We start from the raw sequence: 12,172 nt of genomic DNA, 5'->3' as shown, positions 1-12,172 counted from the left end.
AAGGGGATGAACGGAATCTAGTTGGTGACCTAGGAGGTGGGGTAGGCATCTGAAAGTGGCGTCTAGCCGCCTCTGGGTTGTCAAAAATTAGCGTTCGACCATTGTCAACCACTCTGAGCTTGGCTGGGTATAAAAGGGCGAACCATAATTCTTGTCTAAGATGACATTACCAACATTGTCCACAATTTTCAGCTTTCTACCTCTTTCTCAGCAGGAGAAATTGCGAAAAACAGTCATTTTTCAATTCCCATAGAAAGCAATGCATTTATCCACTCCTGAACTTAAACTTCTTACTCTCTCTTGGAAGCAATGACTTACATGAATCATTTTACATAATTCTTGTCTAGGATGACATTACTAACATTGTCCACAATTTTCAGCTTTCTACCTCTTTCTCAACAGAAGAGAACTTGAAAAACAGTCATTTTTCATTTCCAATAGAAAACAATGCATTTTTCTTACTTTCTCTTGGAACCAATGACTTACATGAATCATTTTACATAATTCTTGTCTAGGATGATATTACCATCATTGTCCACAATTTTCAGCTTTCTACTTCTTTCTCAGCAGGAGAAATTGCGAAAAACAGTCATTTTTCAATTCCCATAGAAAGCAATACATTTCTCCACACCTGAACTTAAATTTCTTACTCTCTCTTGGAAGCAATGACTTACAGAAATCATTTTACATGAGGCTTGTCTAGGATGACATTACCAACATTGTCCACAATTTTCAGCTTTCTGCCTCTTTATCAAAAGGAGAAAACGCAAAAACAGTCATTTTTCAAATCCCATAGAAAGCAATACGTTTTTCTTACTTTCTCTTGGAACCAATGACTTACATAAATAATTTTACATAATTCTTGTCTAGGATGACATTACCAACATTGTCCACAATTTTTAGCTTTCTACCTCTTTCTCAACAGGAAAAAATGTGAAAAACATTAATTTTTCACTTCTAATAGAAAACAATGCATTTTTATTTCTTTCTCTTGGTAGCAATGACTTACATAAATCATTTTACATAATTGTTGTCTAGGATGACATTACCAACATTGTCCACAATTTTTAGCTTTCTACCTCTTTCTTAAAAGGATAAATTGCGAAAACCAGTCATTTTTCAATTCCAATAGAAAACAATGCATTTTTCTTACTCTCTCTTGGAAGCAATAACTTACATGAATAATTTTACATAATTCTTGTCTAGAATGACATTACCGACATTGTCCACAATTTCCAGCTTTCTACCTCTTTCTGAAAAGGAGAAATTGCGAAAACCAGTCATTTTTCAATTCCAATAGAAAACAATACATTTTTTCTTAATTTCTCTTGGAAGCAATGACTTACATAAATAATTTTACATAATTCTTGTCTAGAATGACATTACCAACTTTGTCCACAATTTTCAGCTTTCTACCTTTTTCTCAGTATGAGAAAACACGAAAAATAGTCATTTTTCAATTCCTATAGAAAACAATGCATTTCTCCACTCCTGAACTTAAACTTCTTATTCTCTCTTGGAGGCAATGACTTACAGAAATCATTTTACATAATTCTTGTCTAGGATGACATTACCAGCAATGTCCACAATTTTCAGCTTTCTGCATCTTTCTAAACAGGAGAACACGCGAAAAACAGTCATTTTTCTATTCACTTAGAAAGCAATCCATTTTTCCACTCCTGAAATTAAACTTCTTACTCTCTCTTGGAAGCAATGACTTACATAAATCATTTTACATAATTCTTGTCTAGGATGACATTACCAACATTTTCCAGAATTTTCAGTTTTCAACCTCTTTCTCACCAGGCGAAATTGCGAAAAACAGTCATTTTTCAATTCCCATAGAAGGCAATACGTTTCTCCATACCTGAACCTAAACTTCTTACTCTCTCTTGGAAGCAATGACTTACATAAATCATTTTACATGATGCTTGTCTAGTATGACATTACCAACATTGTCCACAATTTTCAGCTTTCTACCTCTATCAAAAGGAGAAAACGCAAAAACAGTCATTTTTCAATTCCCATAGAAAGCAATACGTTTTTCTTACTTTCTCTTGGAACCAATGACTTACATAAATAATTTTACATGATGCTTGTCTAGGATGACATTACCAACATTGTCCACAATTTTCAGCTTTCTACCTCTTTATCAAAAGGAGAAAACGCAAAAACAGTCATTTTTCAATTCCCATAGAAAGCAATACGTTTTTCTTACTTTCTCTTGGAACCAATGACTTACATAAATAATTTTACATAATTCTTGTCTAGGATGACATTACCAACATTTTTCACAATTTTTAGCTTTCTACCTTTTTCTCAACAGGAAAAAATGTGAAAAACATTAATTTTTCACTTCTAATAGAAAACAATGCATTTTTATTTCTTTCTCTTGGTAGCAATGACTTACATAAATCATTTTACATAATTGTTGTCTAGGATGACATTACCAACATTGTCTACAATTTTCAGCTTTCTACCTTTTTATCAAAAGGAGAAATTGCGAAAACCAGTCATTTTTCAATTCCAATAGAAAACAATCAATTTTTCTTACTTTCTCTTGGAAGCAATGACTTACATGATCAATTTTACATAATTCTTTTCTAGAATGACATTACTAACATTGTCCACAATATTCGGCTTTCCACCTCTTTCTCAGTAGGAGAACTTGCGAAAAACAGTCATTTTTCAATTTACATAGAAAGCAATACATTTCTCCACACCTGAACTTAAATTTCTTACTTTCTCTTGGATCCAATGACTTATATGAATCATTTTACATAATTCTTGTCTAGGATGACATTACCAACATTGTCCACAGTTTTCAGCTTTCTACTTCTTTCTCAACAGGAGAAAATGTGAAAAACAGTCATTTTTAACTTCTAATAGAAAACAACGCATTTTTATTTCTTTCTCTTGGTAGCAATGACTTACATGAATCATTTTACATAATTGTTGTCTAGGATGACATTACCAACATTGTCCACAATTTTCAGCTTTCTACCTCTTTCTCAGTAGGAGAAAACACGAAAAATAGTCATTTTTCAATTCCTATAAAAAGCAATGTATTTTTCTTACTTTGTTTTGGTAGCAATTATTTACATAATTCATTTTACATAATTCTTGTCTAGGATGACATTACCAACATTGTCCACAATTTTCATCTTTCTACCTTTTTCTCAGTATGAGAAAACACGAAAAATAGTCATTTTTCAATTCCTATAGAAAGCAATGCATTTTTCTTACTCTCTCTTGGAAGTAATGACTTACATGAATAATTTGACATAATTGTTGTCTAGGATGACATAACCAACATTGTTCACAATTTTAAGCTTTCTGCCTCTTTCGCAACAGGAGAACATGCGAAAAACAGTTATTTTTCAATTCCCTTAGAAAGCAATGCATTTTTCCACTCCTGAACTTAAACTTCTTACTCTCTCTTGGAAGCAATGACTTACATGAATAATTTTACATATTTCTTGTCTAGGATGACATTACCAGCATTGTCCAGAATTTTCAGCTTTCTGCCTCTTTCTCAACAGGAGAACATGCGAAAAACAGTTATTTTTCAATTCCCTTAGAAAGCAATGCATTTTTCCACTCCTGAACTTAAACTTCTTACTCTCTCTTGGAAGCAATGACTTACAAGAATCATTTTACATAATTGTTGTCTAGGATGACATTACCAACATAGTCCACAATTTTCAGCTTTCTACCTCTTTCTCAGTATGAGAAAACACAAAAAATAGTCATTTTTCAATTCCCATAGAAAGCAATGCATTTTTCCACTCCTGAACTTAAACTTCTTACTCTCTCTTGGAAGCAATAACTTACATGAATAATTTTACATAATTCTTGTCTAGAATGACATTACCGACATTGTCCACAATTTCCAGCTTTCTACCTCTTTCTGAAAAGGAGAAATTGCGAAAACCAGTCATTTTTCAATTCCAATAGAAAACAATACATTTTTTCTTAATTTCTCTTGGAAGCAATGACTTACATAAATAATTTTACATAATTCTTGTCTAGAATGACATTACCAACTTTGTCCACAATTTTCAGCTTTCTACCTTTTTCTCAGTATGAGAAAACACGAAAAATAGTCATTTTTCAATTCCTATAGAAAACAATGCATTTCTCCACTCCTGAACTTAAACTTCTTATTCTCTCTTGGAGGCAATGACTTACAGAAATCATTTTACATAATTCTTGTCTAGGATGACATTACCAGCAATGTCCACAATTTTCAGCTTTCTGCATCTTTCTAAACAGGAGAACACGCGAAAAACAGTCATTTTTCTATTCACTTAGAAAGCAATCCATTTTTCCACTCCTGAAATTAAACTTCTTACTCTCTCTTGGAAGCAATGACTTACATGAATCATTTTACATAATTCTTGTCTAGGATGACATTACCAACATTTTCCAGAATTTTCAGTTTTCAACCTCTTTCTCACCAGGCGAAATTGCGAAAAACAGTCATTTTTCAATTCCCATAGAAGGCAATACGTTTCTCCATACCTGAACCTAAACTTCTTACTCTCTCTTGGAAGCAATGACTTACATAAATCATTTTACATGATGCTTGTCTAGTATGACATTACCAACATTGTCCACAATTTTCAGCTTTCTACCTCTATCAAAAGGAGAAAACGCAAAAACAGTCATTTTTCAATTCCCATAGAAAGCAATACGTTTTTCTTACTTTCTCTTGGAACCAATGACTTACATAAATAATTTTACATGATGCTTGTCTAGGATGACATTACCAACATTGTCCACAATTTTCAGCTTTCTACCTCTTTATCAAAAGGAGAAAACGCAAAAACAGTCATTTTTCAATTCCCATAGAAAGCAATACGTTTTTCTTACTTTCTCTTGGAACCAATGACTTACATAAATAATTTTACATAATTCTTGTCTAGGATGACATTACCAACATTTTTCACAATTTTTAGCTTTCTACCTTTTTCTCAACAGGAAAAAATGTGAAAAACATTAATTTTTCACTTCTAATAGAAAACAATGCATTTTTATTTCTTTCTCTTGGTAGCAATGACTTACATAAATCATTTTACATAATTGTTGTCTAGGATGACATTACCAACATTGTCTACAATTTTCAGCTTTCTACCTTTTTATCAAAAGGAGAAATTGCGAAAACCAGTCATTTTTCAATTCCAATAGAAAACAATCAATTTTTCTTACTTTCTCTTGGAAGCAATGACTTACATGATCAATTTTACATAATTCTTTTCTAGAATGACATTACTAACATTGTCCACAATATTCGGCTTTCCACCTCTTTCTCAGTAGGAGAACTTGCGAAAAACAGTCATTTTTCAATTTACATAGAAAGCAATACATTTCTCCACACCTGAACTTAAATTTCTTACTTTCTCTTGGATCCAATGACTTATATGAATCATTTTACATAATTCTTGTCTAGGATGACATTACCAACATTGTCCACAGTTTTCAGCTTTCTACTTCTTTCTCAACAGGAGAAAATGTGAAAAACAGTCATTTTTAACTTCTAATAGAAAACAACGCATTTTTATTTCTTTCTCTTGGTAGCAATGACTTACATGAATCATTTTACATAATTGTTGTCTAGGATGACATTACCAACATTGTCCACAATTTTCAGCTTTCTACCTCTTTCTCAGTAGGAGAAAACACGAAAAATAGTCATTTTTCAATTCCTATAAAAAGCAATGTATTTTTCTTACTTTGTTTTGGTAGCAATTATTTACATAATTCATTTTACATAATTCTTGTCTAGGATGACATTACCAACATTGTCCACAATTTTCATCTTTCTACCTTTTTCTCAGTATGAGAAAACACGAAAAATAGTCATTTTTCAATTCCTATAGAAAGCAATGCATTTTTCTTACTCTCTCTTGGAAGTAATGACTTACATGAATAATTTGACATAATTGTTGTCTAGGATGACATAACCAACATTGTTCACAATTTTAAGCTTTCTGCCTCTTTCGCAACAGGAGAACATGCGAAAAACAGTTATTTTTCAATTCCCTTAGAAAGCAATGCATTTTTCCACTCCTGAACTTAAACTTCTTACTCTCTCTTGGAAGCAATGACTTACATGAATAATTTTACATATTTCTTGTCTAGGATGACATTACCAGCATTGTCCAGAATTTTCAGCTTTCTGCCTCTTTCTCAACAGGAGAACATGCGAAAAACAGTTATTTTTCAATTCCCTTAGAAAGCAATGCATTTTTCCACTCCTGAACTTAAACTTCTTACTCTCTCTTGGAAGCAATGACTTACAAGAATCATTTTACATAATTGTTGTCTAGGATGACATTACCAACATAGTCCACAATTTTCAGCTTTCTACCTCTTTCTCAGTATGAGAAAACACAAAAAATAGTCATTTTTCAATTCCCATAGAAAGCAATGCATTTTTCCACTCCTGAACTTAAACTTCTTACTCTCTCTTGGAAGCAATAACTTACATGAATAATTTTACATAATTCTTGTCTAGAATGACATTACCGACATTGTCCACAATTTCCAGCTTTCTACCTCTTTCTGAAAAGGAGAAATTGCGAAAACCAGTCATTTTTCAATTCCAATAGAAAACAATACATTTTTTCTTAATTTCTCTTGGAAGCAATGACTTACATAAATAATTTTACATAATTCTTGTCTAGAATGACATTACCAACTTTGTCCACAATTTTCAGCTTTCTACCTTTTTCTCAGTATGAGAAAACACGAAAAATAGTCATTTTTCAATTCCTATAGAAAACAATGCATTTCTCCACTCCTGAACTTAAACTTCTTATTCTCTCTTGGAGGCAATGACTTACAGAAATCATTTTACATAATTCTTGTCTAGGATGACATTACCAGCAATGTCCACAATTTTCAGCTTTCTGCATCTTTCTAAACAGGAGAACACGCGAAAAACAGTCATTTTTCTATTCACTTAGAAAGCAATCCATTTTTCCACTCCTGAAATTAAACTTCTTACTCTCTCTTGGAAGCAATGACTTACATGAATCATTTTACATAATTCTTGTCTAGGATGACATTACCAACATTTTCCAGAATTTTCAGTTTTCAACCTCTTTCTCACCAGGCGAAATTGCGAAAAACAGTCATTTTTCAATTCCCATAGAAGGCAATACGTTTCTCCATACCTGAACCTAAACTTCTTACTCTCTCTTGGAAGCAATGACTTACATAAATCATTTTACATGATGCTTGTCTAGTATGACATTACCAACATTGTCCACAATTTTCAGCTTTCTACCTCTATCAAAAGGAGAAAACGCAAAAACAGTCATTTTTCAATTCCCATAGAAAGCAATACGTTTTTCTTACTTTCTCTTGGAACCAATGACTTACATAAATAATTTTACATGATGCTTGTCTAGGATGACATTACCAACATTGTCCACAATTTTCAGCTTTCTACCTCTTTATCAAAAGGAGAAAACGCAAAAACAGTCATTTTTCAATTCCCATAGAAAGCAATACGTTTTTCTTACTTTCTCTTGGAACCAATGACTTACATAAATAATTTTACATAATTCTTGTCTAGGATGACATTACCAACATTTTTCACAATTTTTAGCTTTCTACCTTTTTCTCAACAGGAAAAAATGTGAAAAACATTAATTTTTCACTTCTAATAGAAAACAATGCATTTTTATTTCTTTCTCTTGGTAGCAATGACTTACATAAATCATTTTACATAATTGTTGTCTAGGATGACATTACCAACATTGTCTACAATTTTCAGCTTTCTACCTTTTTATCAAAAGGAGAAATTGCGAAAACCAGTCATTTTTCAATTCCAATAGAAAACAATCAATTTTTCTTACTTTCTCTTGGAAGCAATGACTTACATGATCAATTTTACATAATTCTTTTCTAGAATGACATTACTAACATTGTCCACAATATTCGGCTTTCCACCTCTTTCTCAGTAGGAGAACTTGCGAAAAACAGTCATTTTTCAATTTACATAGAAAGCAATACATTTCTCCACACCTGAACTTAAATTTCTTACTTTCTCTTGGATCCAATGACTTATATGAATCATTTTACATAATTCTTGTCTAGGATGACATTACCAACATTGTCCACAGTTTTCAGCTTTCTACTTCTTTCTCAACAGGAGAAAATGTGAAATACAGTCATTTTTAACTTCTAATAGAAAACAACGCATTTTTATTTCTTTCTCTTGGTAGCAATGACTTACATGAATCATTTTACATAATTGTTGTCTAGGATGACATTACCAACATTGTCCACAATTTTCAGCTTTCTACCTCTTTCTCAGTAGGAGAAAACACGAAAAATAGTCATTTTTCAATTCCTATAAAAAGCAATGTATTTTTCTTACTTTGTTTTGGTAGCAATTATTTACATAATTCATTTTACATAATTCTTGTCTAGGATGACATTACCAACATTGTCCACAATTTTCATCTTTCTACCTTTTTCTCAGTATGAGAAAACACGAAAAATAGTCATTTTTCAATTCCTATAGAAAGCAATGCATTTTTCTTACTCTCTCTTGGAAGTAATGACTTACATGAATAATTTTACATAATTCTTGTCTAGAATGACATTACCGACATTGTCCACAATTTCCAGCTTTCTACCTCTTTCTGAAAAGGAGAAATTGCGAAAACCAGTCATTTTTCAATTCCAATAGAAAACAATACATTTTTTCTTAATTTCTCTTGGAAGCAATGACTTACATAAATAATTTTACATAATTCTTGTCTAGAATGACATTACCAACTTTGTCCACAATTTTCAGCTTTCTACCTTTTTCTCAGTATGAGAAAACACGAAAAATAGTCATTTTTCAATTCCTATAGAAAACAATGCATTTCTCCACTCCTGAACTTAAACTTCTTATTCTCTCTTGGAGGCAATGACTTACAGAAATCATTTTACATAATTCTTGTCTAGGATGACATTACCAGCAATGTCCACAATTTTCAGCTTTCTGCATCTTTCTAAACAGGAGAACACGCGAAAAACAGTCATTTTTCTATTCACTTAGAAAGCAATCCATTTTTCCACTCCTGAAATTAAACTTCTTACTCTCTCTTGGAAGCAATGACTTACATGAATCATTTTACATAATTCTTGTCTAGGATGACATTACCAACATTTTCCAGAATTTTCAGTTTTCAACCTCTTTCTCACCAGGCGAAATTGCGAAAAACAGTCATTTTTCAATTCCCATAGAAGGCAATACGTTTCTCCATACCTGAACCTAAACTTCTTACTCTCTCTTGGAAGCAATGACTTACATAAATCATTTTACATGATGCTTGTCTAGTATGACATTACCAACATTGTCCACAATTTTCAGCTTTCTACCTCTATCAAAAGGAGAAAACGCAAAAACAGTCATTTTTCAATTCCCATAGAAAGCAATACGTTTTTCTTACTTTCTCTTGGAACCAATGACTTACATAAATAATTTTACATGATGCTTGTCTAGGATGACATTACCAACATTGTCCACAATTTTCAGCTTTCTACCTCTTTATCAAAAGGAGAAAACGCAAAAACAGTCATTTTTCAATTCCCATAGAAAGCAATACGTTTTTCTTACTTTCTCTTGGAACCAATGACTTACATAAATAATTTTACATAATTCTTGTCTAGGATGACATTACCAACATTTTTCACAATTTTTAGCTTTCTACCTTTTTCTCAACAGGAAAAAATGTGAAAAACATTAATTTTTCACTTCTAATAGAAAACAATGCATTTTTATTTCTTTCTCTTGGTAGCAATGACTTACATAAATCATTTTACATAATTGTTGTCTAGGATGACATTACCAACATTGTCTACAATTTTCAGCTTTCTACCTTTTTATCAAAAGGAGAAATTGCGAAAACCAGTCATTTTTCAATTCCAATAGAAAACAATCAATTTTTCTTACTTTCTCTTGGAAGCAATGACTTACATGATCAATTTTACATAATTCTTTTCTAGAATGACATTACTAACATTGTCCACAATATTCGGCTTTCCACCTCTTTCTCAGTAGGAGAACTTGCGAAAAACAGTCATTTTTCAATTTACATAGAAAGCAATACATTTCTCCACACCTGAACTTAAATTTCTTACTTTCTCTTGGATCCAATGACTTATATGAATCATTTTACATAATTCTTGTCTAGGATGACATTACCAACATTGTCCACAGTTTTCAGCTTTCTACTTCTTTCTCAACAGGAGAAAATGTGAAAAACAGTCATTTTTAACTTCTAATAGAAAACAACGCATTTTTATTTCTTTCTCTTGGTAGCAATGACTTACATGAATCATTTTACATAATTGTTGTCTAGGATGACATTACCAACATTGTCCACAATTTTCAGCTTTCTACCTCTTTCTCAGTAGGAGAAAACACGAAAAATAGTCATTTTTCAATTCCTATAAAAAGCAATGTATTTTTCTTACTTTGTTTTGGTAGCAATTATTTACATAATTCATTTTACATAATTCTTGTCTAGGATGACATTACCAACATTGTCCACAATTTTCATCTTTCTACCTTTTTCTCAGTATGAGAAAACACGAAAAATAGTCATTTTTCAATTCCTATAGAAAGCAATGCATTTTTCTTACTCTCTCTTGGAAGTAATGACTTACATGAATAATTTGACATAATTGTTGTCTAGGATGACATAACCAACATTGTTCACAATTTTAAGCTTTCTGCCTCTTTCGCAACAGGAGAACATGCGAAAAACAGTTATTTTTCAATTCCCTTAGAAAGCAATGCATTTTTCCACTCCTGAACTTAAACTTCTTACTCTCTCTTGGAAGCAATGACTTACATGAATAATTTTACATATTTCTTGTCTAGGATGACATTACCAGCATTGTCCAGAATTTTCAGCTTTCTGCCTCTTTCTCAACAGGAGAACATGCGAAAAACAGTTATTTTTCAATTCCCTTAGAAAGCAATGCATTTTTCCACTCCTGAACTTAAACTTCTTACTCTCTCTTGGAAGCAATGACTTACAAGAATCATTTTACATAATTGTTGTCTAGGATGACATTACCAACATAGTCCACAATTTTCAGCTTTCTACCTCTTTCTCAGTATGAGAAAACACAAAAAATAGTCATTTTTCAATTCCCATAGAAAGCAATGCATTTTTCCACTCCTGAACTTAAACTTCTTACTCTCTCTTGGAAGCAATAACTTACATAAATCATTTTACATAATTCTTGTCTAGCATGACATTACCAACAATGTCCACAATTTTCAGCTTTCTGCATCTTTCTCAACAGGAGAACACGCGAAAAACACTCATTTTTCAATTCCCATAGAAAGCAATGCGTTTTTCTTACTTTCTCTTGGAACCAATTACTTACAGGAATCATTTTACATAGTTCTTGTCTAGGATGACATTACCAACACTGTCCACAATTTTCAGCTTTCTACTTCTTTCTCAGCAGGAGAAATTGCGAAAAACAGTCATTTATTAATTCCCATAGAAAGCAATACATTTCTCCAAACCTGAACTTAAATTTTTTACTCTCTCTTGGAAGCAATGACTTACATAAATAATTTTACATAATTCTTGTCTAGAATGACATTACCAACATTGTCCACAATTTTCGGCTTTCCACCTCTTTCTCAGTAGGAGAACTTGCGAAAAACAGTCATTTTTCAATTTCCATAGAAAGCAATACATTTCTCCACACTTGAACTTAAATTTCTTACTCTCTCTTGGAAGCAATGACTTATATAAATCATTTTACATAATTCTTGTCTAGGATGACATTACCAACATTGTCCACAATTTTCAGCTTTCTACCTCTTTCTAAGTATGAGAAAACACAAAAAATAGTAATTTTTCAATTCCCATAGAAAGCAATACATTTCTCCACACCTGAAATTAAACTTCTTACCCTCTCTTGGAAGCAATAACTTACATGAATCATTTTACATAATTCTTGTCTAGCATGACATTACAAACAATGTCCACAATTTTCAGCTTTCTGCATCTTTCTTAACAGGAGAACACGCGAAAAACACTCATTTTTCAATTCCCTTAGAAAGCAATGCGTTTTTCTTACTTTCTCTTGGAACCAATGACTTACATGAATCATTTTACATAATTCTTGTCTAGGA

This window comes from Mixophyes fleayi, chromosome 8 (genome assembly GCF_038048845.1).
Source record: "Mixophyes fleayi isolate aMixFle1 chromosome 8, aMixFle1.hap1, whole genome shotgun sequence".
NCBI classification, from domain to species: Eukaryota; Metazoa; Chordata; class Amphibia; order Anura; family Limnodynastidae; genus Mixophyes; species Mixophyes fleayi.
This window is presented reverse-complemented; position numbering follows the sequence as displayed.